The sequence below is a fragment of the Triticum urartu genome, unplaced genomic scaffold (genome assembly GCF_003073215.2).
Source record: "Triticum urartu cultivar G1812 unplaced genomic scaffold, Tu2.1 TuUngrouped_contig_7175, whole genome shotgun sequence".
Taxonomy (NCBI): domain Eukaryota; kingdom Viridiplantae; phylum Streptophyta; class Magnoliopsida; order Poales; family Poaceae; genus Triticum; species Triticum urartu.
In genome coordinates, this window is record NW_024117998.1 from 1 (window position 1) to 13836 (window position 13836).

The window sequence follows — 13836 nt, forward strand, 5'->3', positions numbered from 1 at the left end:
TGATAACTCGTTTCTGAGAACACTTTTTTAAAATAATTGCCGTATTACAAGTTTGTTATTTTTTTGGTAACTTGGCCACATATGATGACACAATGCGAAGGTTTCCCAATTTTTTGATTTTTTTGAAGTTTTTATGCCCGTTTCAAAATGCGGTCAAAACGGCGGGAATGACCGTTCCTAGCTAGTGGTTGAATCTTGGAATTTTATTGATGTTTCTCTGATTAAAAAGATACTTATCTACCTAGAAATGATTTTTGGAAAAAATAAATAGCAAACTACGAGGCAGCTACAGTTTAAATTTGACCCGCTTCCAACTGAATTGGCGGGAATTTGTCTTCTTCACGAGAGGTGGATAAAAACTTTTTACACCCAACCATTTGGTCAATTGTGCATTAAATATGGCTTAGTATTTTAGAAAACTGATTTGGTCCAATTTTGCAATAATTATTTGGGAGGTCCTTCACAAAAAAAATCCTCCTTTTGGGCACTCGAAAAATGGAAAATGGTTCTTTCATCCAAAGAAAAAGAAAACTTCCTTAGGCAACATTGTTTGCCATTCCAATATGCACCCTTGTGCACAATATGAGATCATTTGAACAAACTATGCCATGAATGTGGCCATAAGATTGATCATTTGGCTTGAAAGCCATTGATCTCCACACGTGATAGCTCGTTTCTGAGAACACTTTCTTAAAATAATTATCTTATTACAAGTTTATTATTTTTTTCTGGGAACTTGGCCACATATAATGACACAATGCGAAGGTTTCCCAATTTTTAGATTTTTTTGAATTTTTTATGCCCGTTTCAAAATGCGGTCAAAACGGCGGGAATGACCGTTCCTAGCTAGTGGTTGAATATTGAAACTTTTTTGGTGTTTCTCTGATTAAATAGATACTTATGTACCTATAAATGATTTTTGGAAAAAACAAAGAGCAAACTACGAGGCAGCTACAGTTCAAATTTGACCCGCTTCCAGCTGAATCGGCGGGAATTTGTCTTTTTCACCAGAGGTGGATCAAAACTTTTGACACCCAACCATTTGGTTAATTGCACATTAAATATGTCCTAATATTTTAAAAAATTAATTTGGGAGAATTTTGCAACAAATGTTTGCTAGGTCCTTCACAAAAAACTCATTTTTGACACTCGAACAATGAAAAATGAATTTTTCGTGCAAAGAAATAAAACCCCCATCCCAATATACACACATGTAGACAATATTGGATCATTTTCACAAAATATGGTCCAATTTTCCATCAAAGATTTCATATGCTCTTAGAAAAACCATTTTTACACTCAGGAAATAAACTTAATTCTCATTGGTGGAAAGGTGTGTGCCATGGATCGATGACATGGCACACATCCATCCATCCATCCATCCACATCCATCCATCCATCCATCCCACACCACGGTGCCCCCTCCCTCCGCTCCTTCCTCCCATCACCCCAAACCCTAACTCCCACTCCCATCGATCCCCCCGTTCAGATCGCGCCGCCGCCTCCCAGGCACCTCCTCCCTTCCGCCGCCCAGGCACCTCCTCCCTTCCACCGGCCCCTATCGACCACGGCCCGCGTCAGTCTCGCCGGAGAGAGAGGAGATGCCGCCCAGCAACCACGGAGTCGCGGCTGGCTTGCTCGCCGGCGCACGGGTGCGTGCTTCGATGCGTGGCGCTTCGTCGAGCTGGCCGGACCGCGGCGCGCGCGTGGCCTGCATAGGGTTTGCAGTGGCGGCGCTACACGCCGGCCGCCGGGCTCCGGCTACCCCGAAGGGGGCCCCCGCCGGTTGCTCCTCAAGGTATCCCTTCCCTTCCCCTTCTTTCTTCGTTTCGATCCGATCTGGCAGCCGTGGATGAACACTGATCTGGGGTTTGCTCCTCTGCTCATAGGGTGACCAAGAGGTCCTGCCGAGCTCAAGCTCGTCCACGACGACCCACCACGGCAGGTAGCATCTCCCTCCCCCTCTCATCTTCCTCTGCTCGCACTTGACCATGGCCCGGCTAGCATATGCTTGTTTTAGTTAGATTTTCTCCGGTTCATTGCATCCAAGGCAGAGTAAACGTGTACCGTCTTGCAAAGGCAGAGTTCTCCGGTTCTCTGTTATTTTCGGGCTCATGTTTCAGTTTAGCGGCTACGTGCAAGAGAGTGGATTATTTGGTTGCTGTTTGTTCTTGTCCAATATGTGTTCGGTGGTTAGCAATATGTTTGTTGGTGCTATATTTTCATTTTGATGGTAGAATGCGTGTGTTGTACATGGTCAAGAGCATTAGTAAAAGGAGGAAAAGGATGATTAGAGCATCTCCACCTGAAATAAAGCATTGTGGGTTTTGTGGCAGTAATGAGAACCTTAATCGTCTCTTTTCCGTTAGTCCACTCGCTAGAGCAGGGGGTCCTCTTTGCACTCAGGATCCAGGACTAGGTGATGACACCGAATGGCCATGTAGTAACATGGATCGAGCAGCAAGCATCACTCTGCTAGCGTTTTTATTTCGATACAAGGGCTACGGTAGGTTTGAATCCCAACTTTTCTGTGGTAGCACAACAACTGTTGTGTCGCTCCTTATGTTAGCCGTGTTATGCTTCTGAGCTGGCGTACAGATACCTATGGCGCATAGCTAGCTGGCTATAGCTTCATCCTGCTGGCCTTTTTTTGACATTGTGCCGTTGGTTCTCAATTGACCTCATTTTATTGGTACATACCTGCAGAATTGCTTCCATACCAAGGGCCATGTTATTGTTTGAATTTTAGTTTTGTTCTGGTAATACAGAAAGTGCTCTGTTGGTTCTCATTGTACCTTGTTTTATTGGTATATATACCTGCAGGCGGAGCAGCGGGTTAGGGAGGGAAATCAGGCGATGGCCAGCAAGTCAAGGCCGTCACGACGGCCCGGGCGCTCGAGCTCGCCGCCACCGCCGGGAAGGCTGCCGCCGACTGCGTCATCCCCACCTTCAAGAAATGTCCTCTTTGGTGTCTGTTACGTCTCTGAGTTGGTAATCATTTCTATGGTGTAGCTGGTGTCTGTTGTGTCATGTCCTCATTGACGAGTTCATTCATTGAAAAATATTTCTTGATAAGCTGCTTTCTGTCCAAATGCATACTATTATTAAGTCATGATCAGTTAGCAAATTTACGTGTACGCTCCATTGTTTGTTAAGGTTTAGTAGCTATTGCGCAAAATTGGTAGTGATTCTATCGGTGAACAAGTAGGGTAAATATGTCACTGTGTTATATACCACTCCTGTAGTCGTGTGTTACCTGAATTTGAGATAGGTACGTGACAGATTGCCTGGGTGGATTTTGTCCTTGTTAATGTGTAAGGGATTTTGCCTACGTATATGTGTTCTGCAATCAGCCGCATTTGATGGTGCACATACTGAACATACCTGTTTCCAATTCCATACATCATATGCCTGTTAACTGAATATAAGATCCCATTTATGGAGTTTCTGAACTGGTGAGAAACAAAGTTAAGCTGAAACTTCTGCTACTCTGTGTAATGAAACTTCTGCTATATAAGATCCCGCTTGTGTAATGAAACTGTTAATTAATCCCAAAAACAGTTTACTGAAACTTCTGCTACTCTGGTTCAGTTAAGACTTGGTAGTTTGTCTGAACTGTTGTGTTTGATATAAGTAGAAGTAGTTGAATGCTATACAGTGGTCTGAAGCTAATTAGTTGATTTGAAAATTATTGGTTTTGAACTGTCCATGATTTGGTTGAATCTAGTCTTCAATTTAATCTATATATGCCGTACGAAACTTCAGAACTTGAAAACCCAAATCTGGTTCAGTCATCGTAGTTTAGCTTTACAGATAAGACACTGATTTCTAATTGATTTAGCTAGCCTATTGTATTAATTGTTGTGAGTAAGATGTGAACAAAATTCAGGATGTATCTCACATCACTACATGAAATACATTGTTTTCAGGTTTTGTACATCAGCTGCATTCTTTAATTATCTAGTTGGTGGATACTATTTTGTGGATGGCAATGCTTGTGTTGTAAGTAGAAGTTAAATGGAAATAATGTTCAGATTTCTTCAGAGAAACACTGAATAAAACAGTAGCCAGTAGGTGTGTACAAAACGTGGTCTGAAGCTTGTTGGTAGAAAATCATTACATAAGGCACATATTCACACTAAACCTTGACACAGAAATTATTGGTTTCATACTACTGTCCTTGATACAGATAGTATTAATAATCTTTGACATTTTGTACTACTTCCTCCTGCTAGGGTTTCGGTGGACCTCTTCGTTGCGCACGGCTGAGCTGAACGTCCTCGGCGGTGGTGGCGGCGCGTGTGAGATCCTCCTCCATGACAAGGCCGCCGCCGCCTCAGCCCCCCTCCGCCGGTGGACCCTCGCCTCTCCGACAAGGCCGCCACCGGATCCCCTCCTATCCAACAGCAACGCCTCCGGATCCACTCGTCCTCGACAACGATGGCACCGAGGAGCACCAGGAGCTTCAGATCCGGTAACTTATTATCTCCCTCTCTCCCTCCCACAGTACCTACTATGTATCATGCTTATTGTTTACTGCATTGAGGCATGTGGGCACCAGAATTTGTAATCAGATTTGTTACCGCTTATGAATATGGCGATGTTCATGACTGATGGATGTGGGTGGGGGGTGAGGTATACAGTGCTATAGAATGCCATCTAGGATATCTGTTAAGCCACTTGGTCAGTTAGTTTCTTTTAGTACATATACCATGAATCCAAGTTTGATGCGTATTGCCATGTCTCTCTATATTTATAAGTTGAATCCATCACTAACATGTGAACAACACTTGCACTGCCTTATGTATTTACACATAAGGAGTTAAACTACATGTCTGCTATTGCAGGGAAGATTAGATGTATATCATTAGTTTCTTTGTTGATTTACTGATAAGTTACCATCCGATCCGCTGACAACATGTTTGTGTTATTGTGGTGCTGGTTTGACTCACTGTCATCTTACAATTTGTTCTTTCTGTATGCAGCTCGCCAGAAGAAGGCTGTGAAGATCTTCCCCCGCCCTACCTCTGGACCTCTTCGCCCCATCGTGCAATGCCAGACCCGCAAGTACAACATGAAGGCCAGGGCTGGCAGGGGCCTACTGCTGTTGCTGGGTAGAGTCCAGCCATGCTACTGCTAGGTATGATTCCCACCTCCTTCGAACCCCCTTGTACTGCAGGCCTTCATGTGCATGTGTGGAGTCCTATTTTTATGTTGAGGAACGCAGGTTGCTCTTACCAGGGAAAACACACGCGCCTTCATGTCTTATTTGCGATATATAAATCATCTGGAACAAATCATTTTCGTGAATTTGGTCGAGTTCCTCGTATACTGTATATTTTGACAGCATATGTCCTCACAAAAGAGAAAGGAAAAAACAATATTGCATAAGTCTCTGCATTTCAGTTCCATACTTTTGAGCTCAGCAAGCTAAACTTGTTTCAAACATTTAGATGGCTCACATCAGATAACCAGTAACTTGAGCATTACATGCATTGATGCATAAGATGCTGGAGGAATGTCTTCAGCTAACCACAGAGAACTGGTGCTGTGCACAGCTTCCTTTGTAGAAAAGATCAATAGTTGTGTAGACTTGTGCAAAGCCTAAATTTTTGTACTAAGGTGGCCAGCGTGGTGTCGCGACATGATCACTGACGGAATTAATTATGATTTTGTTATTCTGCTTTATGATTTACTCAATCACTATTGTTTCATGATGATTATGCAGTAATGCTCCTATTCTTCCTCAACCACCTAAACCACCACGCCGGCGGGCTCCTGAAGCATTAACTTCAGTAACGGTGACCATCAATTCCTCCATTCCTTGCTTGCAGCTCTTTCATTTCTTTAGTTTGATTGTTTCCCTTGTATTCAATATGCTTCTAGTGGCTGATCCTTCCATTTTTGTTATGGCATCTTTATTTTCACAGGTGTTGTGTGTTCTGGAAGATGGAAGAGGAAGAAAACCTATTTTTGTTGAACTAAATTTTCTGTATTCTGTTTTGTTGTACGTATTATTTTTTTAGTTTTGTATAGGAACAAGTGATACTATTTTGTAGGGCTTTATGGCCTGTGATGTAAACATATGTAGTGCTGAAATATGAAATTATTTGCAAAATTTGTCAAAAAGGTGGATCATATGTATGAATATGTGAATGGGCTGAAAAGAGTACTGGACCAACTCCAGGATTGAATTAATATTTGAATGTATAAAAAGGCTGAATGTAAACCAGAAATGGGCTGCACAAAATTGTACATATATTCTTGAAAGGCCAAACGTGCAAAAAAATTGATGGGCTGACAAGTTGGGCTTGGCCCATGTAGCAGAAAAAAATTAACAGAAATAAATATACCAAATGGGCTGAATTGTTGGGCTAGGCCCATGTAGAAAATCAAATTGGACCGGGCTGAATCTTGTGCCACATTAGCTTGCCATGCTGGATGCCTACGTGGCCTGGGGAGGCTGCTAGTGACCAAAACAAGACAATAGGCATATTTTGGTCAAAAACGTCTGACCTTCTCATAGAGAAGGTCGCTATAGTCAGTTTACGACCGCCAGCTTTTGATCTTCTGTTTTTGGTCACAAAAAGGTCGCAAATGAAAAACTATGACGTTTCAGTGACCAATAGTCAAGGTCACAAGATAGCATATTTCTTGTAGTGCATGGGTCAATAAGGGGCTGGACTGGGGGCCGGCAAAGGAAGTGCCCCTGTTGCAGGGCCCCATCCGTGATCTCCTGGAAAGAGACATTAGTCTGATCGTGGTGGCACAGGTCATGTTGATTCGCCGAACCCTGCCCTGCAAACTTCGCCCTCTCCGCCTATGGGAATTCAATCCGGAGGGACCACGAGCTCTCCAACATTTTATGGGCGCGACGCCCGTGGAGATGTACAAATTGTTTTTCGGATCACAAGCAATGTGTCCAGACTTGACCGAGGACGCAGGTCTGAGCTGCAATCGTCCGAATGCTCAAGTAAGTAGCCCTGTGCCCGGACACGCTATCCATATATTTATCATAACATTGCCCGTAAAAGAGCTGTCCCTAAAACAGGAGTGGATAGCGAAAGCAAAGCTAATCAGGTGTCCGGCCCCCCTCCCTGAGACCGTGCCGGATCCCGTGTTAACCAGGATGCTGGAAGTCACACCTTCAGAAGAACGCGAGGGGGGGGGGACAAGGAAGCCACTGCCTTCCCGAAGGAAGCTGTCCGGAAAGGAGGAATCGAAAATTCCTCTCCTCAGGGGAAGAAGAGGACCGCCTCTGAAGACCCGGAGACCATGATCTCAAAGCGGGGGAAGAAATCTTCGTCAGAGGGTCCTGTGCCGGGGAATACTTCGGCCGAATTATGCCCTCAAAGGGATCAGTCCTCCACCGAGCCGTAAGTAGAGAGGGTTTTTTTCTTTTTAAGAAATGAGGGAAATCCTTGCTTTATATCTGAGAAAAGTAACCGAAAATTTACCTTGTAGCTCGGACCTTGGCCCTTCTCAGCAGAGCTCGTCTTCAGGGGATCTTCTTTCGGAGATGATGGAGAGCGGAACGCCTCCCCCTGCCGTACCGCCTTGCGAGGCGGGCGACCCTGAGGTATCATCGCGGAGGGTTTCTACGAATCCGGCGGGGCCGGAAGACAGTCACATGGCCCCCCAAAGCTCTCCGTGTTCGCCTTCAAAAAAGGCCATCGGACGACTCCGGCACCGTTCGGTGCACGGTCGGAGGGACTGAAGGATCTGCTAGGGCGAGCGTCTATCTCAGAGGAGCACTGTACGTTAATGGGTACGGTGATTGAAAGGATTTCATCCGCGGAGAGCGGGTTGCACGAGGCCGTCAGGAGTTTACTAACAGGTTTTGAGGTACGCGAGATGATGTACCTTTTTACAGTTCCGCATATTTAAGATGCGCCCTGTATAGATAGTAGCCCCTGAGACTCTGTGCGTTGTCAAAAGTGACGGCGCGCAGAGGATCATAATCCCAGGTATAATATGCCGCCTTCCTATGTAGGTGGCGAGGTGTCCGGCGGCCAGCCGGACTGATGGATTTGCCGAGCTAAAGCGGCAGCTTGACGTGGCAGATGCCGACATCACGCTTGTCAACAAGCGGCTTGACGAGGCCCAAGGTATGTAATTTCTCCGGAGGCACCTGGTAAGAGGAGCTTAATGCCAGTATCTTTCAACGTGTGCGTTTGATGTAGATGGTGCCGCCGCCATGGAGAACCTTCGGGCGGAACTCGCCCGTGCCAAGGAGCAGGCCAGGAAAAGTGATGCGGCTGCCGTAAAGGCAATTGAAGAGCTGAAAGCCGAGCAGGCTGCTCACTGCCGAAGCAAGAAAGAAATGGCCGAAATGTCTGTAAAGTTGAAGAGCGCTGCTGACCGTTGCAAGCTTCTTGAAAAAGAAGATCGTGCGGTACGGACGGACCTGGAGAAGGCCACTACAGCAACCAAGGATGCACGTTCTGCGATGAGAGCGATGAAGGAGGAGCTACGTCAGGCCGGAGATATCGCGGCTGGAAAGCCTTTTATGCTGCGGAGAAATTTTAGGGATCCTAAACATGCTCCGTTGGACCAGATATGGAGTTCGGCGGACGCATATCTTGATTTGGCGGCGAGTGCCGCTGATGCGGCCAAACACTTCCGAGATCAGAAGGATTGCGAAGTGGAAAAGCTCTTCTGGTCACAGTTCCACAATCCAGAGCGGCCGCTTCCATTATCCGATCATTTGGCCGAATGGGCCGAGCTGAAGTTATCTGGACTCGCCATGAAGTATGTCGTGAGTCATCTGTGGCCGGAAAGGCCAAAGCCGAACAGCTATTTTAGCTTGGTGCAACAATTCCTTGGTGCGGTGCCGTATATCAACGCGATGAAGAGGTCAGCATGCATAGAGGGTGCGCGGATGGCCCTTGCCCGTGTCAAGACATACTGGACGGAGATGGAGGCCACCGCTGTTGCATCCCAAGACTCGGACGGAAGCCGAGTACCTGCCGAGCACTATTTTCAGGAAGTCCTGCAAGGCGCTCGTTTGATAGAGACGCCGTGCTCGAAGGATATTATGTTCGAATAACATGCATTATTGTAAAACAATATTTTGATGGAATGTAAAAGCTTTTTATACTTGTGCCTGCAAGTATTATAATGCCTCCTGTGCGGCCGTTTAAGATATATGTATATATTATCTGAAAGATGGCAGTCGTCGGCTTCAGCCCCCACGCATATAATGCGGGGGTGTTCGTAGAAGGCGCATTTTCACACTTAATCCAACGTCTTGGTCCACAAAGGAGGTGATAGCGCAGCGAACTAGGCAATCGGACTATAATGCTTTATCACTTTCACTTAGCCATAGGAGTTTGACAGTGAGGCTACTATATAGCCCCTGGTGGCGCCTGCGCTCGCCCGAACTCGGGGCGCGTGTGTGCCTGGCCGGGAAACGGCCCTTCGTTAATGTGGAGGAATCCTAAAGATTCCGAAGGTCATCGTGTGGTTGACCAGTCTCACGCTATATCATGACAGTCAGTTTTCGGCTTTCTCTACTGAGGTGCTCGCCTGACCGGGGCACAATCGCAGTAGTTCTCCTGGTGCCACCTTAGTCGATAGAGCGGAACATAAGGCAGCAAAACACAGGAGCCGGGCAAACCCAATATTTGACCAAAGACATGATTTGGAGCTGATGCATATAAGGCCAAACTCGCGACGCCGAACACTCCCTAAGGTATTCGGTCTTTATAAAAACGGGTTGAACAATGCCCTTGATAATAAGCCCCTGATGTCCAGGTACGTGCAAAATTCTGACGTGGCCACATGCCAAGACGCCAGCCTCCTCCTCGGTTATACCAATAAACCGGGGATGTGTATCAACAAGAGACCGTAAAAAAGGTTTACGCAGGGTCTTAATTTAAAAAGAATCCTTGGAACGGGTCCCTGCTGCACGTCTGCGCCTGTGTCTCCATTGTGCCGTATCCTGGACGGGTGTAGCACGATGTTCATCTGTAAAAGAGAGGAACTTTAGTTGAAAAAGATCGTGCAAAATGTATGTTATACTGAATAAACAAAGTATAATTCAAAATGGGTAAAAGTGAGCTTTATTGTCTCTTGTTTTACATGCGCGGAGCCCCTGGTATAGGGGTATGCGGCTATTAAGCCTTTATCAATTGCATATTTATGCCGGACTCGTCTAGCCGTGTCCGTGGTCTTAACGACCCGTTTATGTGCTTTGATTGGTGGCGCCGCTTTAGTGTGTGGCTGTCATGGTAGCCACACAGTCTTCCGCGCGGGGGGGGGCACTCTATATTTCCCTTTAGTGAGATGATGCCTCGTGGACCGGGCATCTTGAGCATAAGAGATGCATAATGCGATATTGCATTAAAGCGGGCGAAAGCCTCGCGTCCCAGTAGTGCTTGATAGCTACTTGAAAATGGGGCGATGTGGAAGGTTAGCTTTTCGCGGCGGAAGTTGTCGGGGGAGCCGAACATAACTTCTAGCCGGATAGAACCCATGCAATGGGTATCCGGGCCTGGCGTTACTCCTTGAAAGGAAGTATTGCTATGGCGAATTTTTGTTGGGTCTATCCCCATGTTGCGGATTGTGTCCTGATATAACAGGTTTAGACCACTGCCGCCGTCCATCAGGACATGTGTAAATTGGAGTCCGTCGATTATCGGATCTAATACCAAGGCAGTCCAGCCTGCGTTCCGGATACTTCTAGAGTAATCCTGATGGTCGAAGGTGATCGGTTTTAACAACCAGTGGCGAGACTCATTTGGGATAGGCCATATGGCGCGTATGATTTTCCCTTTTGTCACGTTAAGTAAGTTTACTATTTTGACTTCTTGTGGGAAATTCTTTTGTTTCCCGGTGCTCTGCTTGTGGGGTTCGTCATCCTCCTCGCTTGGTGTGTCGAGCCCCTTGTGTTCGGCATTGAGTTTGCCGGATTGCTTGAAGACCCAACAGTCTCTGTGGTATTGTTTGCAGGCCTCCCGAGGGTACTGTGGATTTGACATATCTTGTCCAAAATTTTGTTTAGGTTAGATAGCTCGTCCCTGTTATCCTTGAGGGGCAGCTTTTTCTGATTCTGCCGCGAGCTTTTGAATCCGGCGTTGACTGCCGTGCTCTTTGGGTTGTTTCCCTTATTCCGGCGTTGGTCCTTGCTGCGTCATGGTTTCCCATTTCCATCCCTGACTTTGGATGTACTTGGGTCGCTGGTGCTGCATCTTGCCAACCAGCTGTCCTCTCCCGCGCAAAAGCGGGTCATGAGGCTTGTTAATGCGGCCATTGTTCTTGGCTTTTCTTGGCCGAGGTGTCTGGCGAGCCATTCATCTCGAACGCTATGTTTGAAAGCTGCTAAGGCTTCAGTGTCCGGACAGTCGACTATCTGGTTCTTTTTAGTAAGAAATCTGTTTCAGAATTTCCGGGCTGACTCTCCGGGCTGTTGAGTGATATGACTTAAATCGTCTGCATCTGGAGGGCGGACATAGGTCCCTTGAAAATTTGCCCGAAAAGCATCCTCGAGCTCTTCCCAACTTCCAATGGTGTTTTCGGGAAGGCCTTTAAGCCAATGCCGGGCTGGCCCTTTGAGCTTGAGGGGTAAGTATTTTATGGCGTGGAGATCATCTCCTCTAGCCATGTGTATGTGGAGGATATAATCCTCAATCCAGACTCCAGGGTCTGTTGTTCCGTCGTACGCCTCTATGTTTGCGGGCTTGAATCCCGCTGGAAATTCATGGTCTAGCACCTCGTCGGTGAAACATAGGGGGTGTGCGGCACCCCTGTATTTGGGTGTGCCGTGATGTTCGGATACTTGTTGCGTTGCATTGCTTACTAGAGCTTGCTTTCTTGGCTCGTAGATAGATCTAGCTGGGCCATCTTTTTGGTGCGAGTCCTTCTGTGGGTCGCGTGTCGGCTTGTGTGCGGCGCCGTTTGCCTCTCTATGTTGGCCATGGGGTCGTCTATCCGACCGGGTGGCTTCCTTATTTTTTGATTGCGGGGGCTCTAAGGCCTCCTCATCAAATTCGGGCAGTAGTTTTCGCTTTGGGTAGCTCTTTGTGTGACGACTGCCGCCGTATTTGTCTGCGGTGTTAAGTACTTTGCTCCATCTGATTCAGAGTGCGTCTTCCGCTGTTTTGGGCTTCCGCTGCTGCTTTTTCAGGCTATGTGCAGTGGCGACGAGCCTTTTGTGGAGGTTCTTCTGCTCCAGCAACTTGTCCGGCGTGAGGTCGTCCGGACTGTTATCTTCGCCGGGGACGGATTGCTCGGTTTGTTTGTCCAAGTTGCCCTATTCGGGCGGTTGCTCGAAGGCATGTTCATCGTCCGCCGACTCGCCCTGCTCTGTGGCTGGGTCTGTATGGCCACTGTCTCTGTCGAGGCGGGGCTTGGAGCGGCGCTTACGTCACCGCTTTGACTGCTTTTCGAGGGAACGATCCCTCGTTGCGCCCCTGTGTTCCTCGTCGTCGCTTCCTTTAGGTGTGTCCACCATGTATACATCATGAGATGGGGTGGCTGTCCAGTGCCCTATAGGTGCTGGTTCATGTTCATCTCCTACATCGTCGTCCATACCGTCGATGTCTTCAGAGTCGAAGTCGAGCACGTCGTTTAAATTATCGACAGTGGCTACGAAGTGGGTGGTGGGTGGGCATCGAATTTCTTCGTCGTCCGCATCCCAATATTGCTGGTCATAGTCCGGCCAGGACTCTCTTGACAAAGAGAGAGACCTGAGTGAATTCAGAATGTCGCTGAAGAGCGAGTGCTGGAAGATATCCGCGACTATGAATTCCATGATCGGCGCCCAATCGGATTCGATTGACAAGGGCACAGAGGGTTCAGAGTCCGGAGAGGAGTCCGGCACCCTGGAGTCACGGGTTTCGCAGGGGATGAGGCTGGTGTTCGGCTCGATCGCCGTTGAGACTGTAGCCCCCGGGACGGGGTCCATCCACCCGTCCTCGATCGGCGCAGTCGGCTCCGCGCTAAGGGTCGGAGCGGATGCGGGTGCGGCCTCCAGGGCACTGTCCGACGGCAGAGCTAAATCATGCCCATCGTGACAGTGCGGCGCGCATGGCTGTGGCTCGAATCCGTTGAAGATCAAGTCTCCGCGGATGTCCGCCGCGTAGTTCAAGCTTCCAAATCTGACCTGATGGCCAGGGGCGTAGCTTTCAATCTGCTCCAGATGGCCAAGCGAATTGGCCCGCAGTGCAAAGACGCCGAATACGAAGATTTGTCCGGGGAGAAAAGTCTCACCCTGGACCGCATCGCCGTTGATGATCGAAGGAGCCATCGGGCCTAAAGATGACGACATAGAGGAACTCTCAATGAAAGCACTAATGTCGGTGTCAAAACCGGCGGATCTCGGGTAGGGGGTCCCGAACTGTGCGTCTAGGCGGATGGTAACAAGAGACAAGGGACACGATGTCTTTACCCAGGTTCGGGCCCTCTCGATGGAGGTAATACCCTACTCCTGCTTGATTAATATTGATGATATGGGTAGTACAAGAGTAGATCTACCACGAGATCAGAGAGGCTAAACCCTAGAAGCTAGCCTATGGTATGATTGTTCTTCGTCCTACGGACTAAAACCCTCCGGTTTATATAGACACCGGAGAGGGCTAGGGTTACACAGAGTCGGTTACAATAGTAGGAGATCTACATATCCGTATCGCCAAGCTTGCCTTCCTCGCCAAGGAAAGTCCCATCCAGACACGGGACGAAGTCTTCAATCTTGTATCTTCATAGTCCAGGAGTCCGGCCAAAGGTCATAGTCCGGCTACCCGGACAACCCCTAATCCAGGACTCCCTCACTCCCGCTCATCGCCTCCATGGGTCTAGCGTAGATTCTAGTCAACTGATCTTGCGATTCGAGTGATC

General features: G+C 47.7%; 1 long non-coding RNA gene across 1 annotated transcript; it reads left to right on the forward strand.

Annotated features, from left to right (window-relative positions):
- Nucleotides 1–1809: 1809 nt before the first annotated feature.
- LOC125531471 lies at nucleotides 1810–6167 on the forward strand. Its single transcript, XR_007293252.1, has 5 exons — nucleotides 1810–1945; nucleotides 2824–2991; nucleotides 4236–4474; nucleotides 4986–5140; nucleotides 5931–6167. It is a non-coding gene; the product is annotated as an uncharacterized LOC125531471 (long non-coding RNA).
- Nucleotides 6168–13836: the final 7669 nt, after the last annotated feature.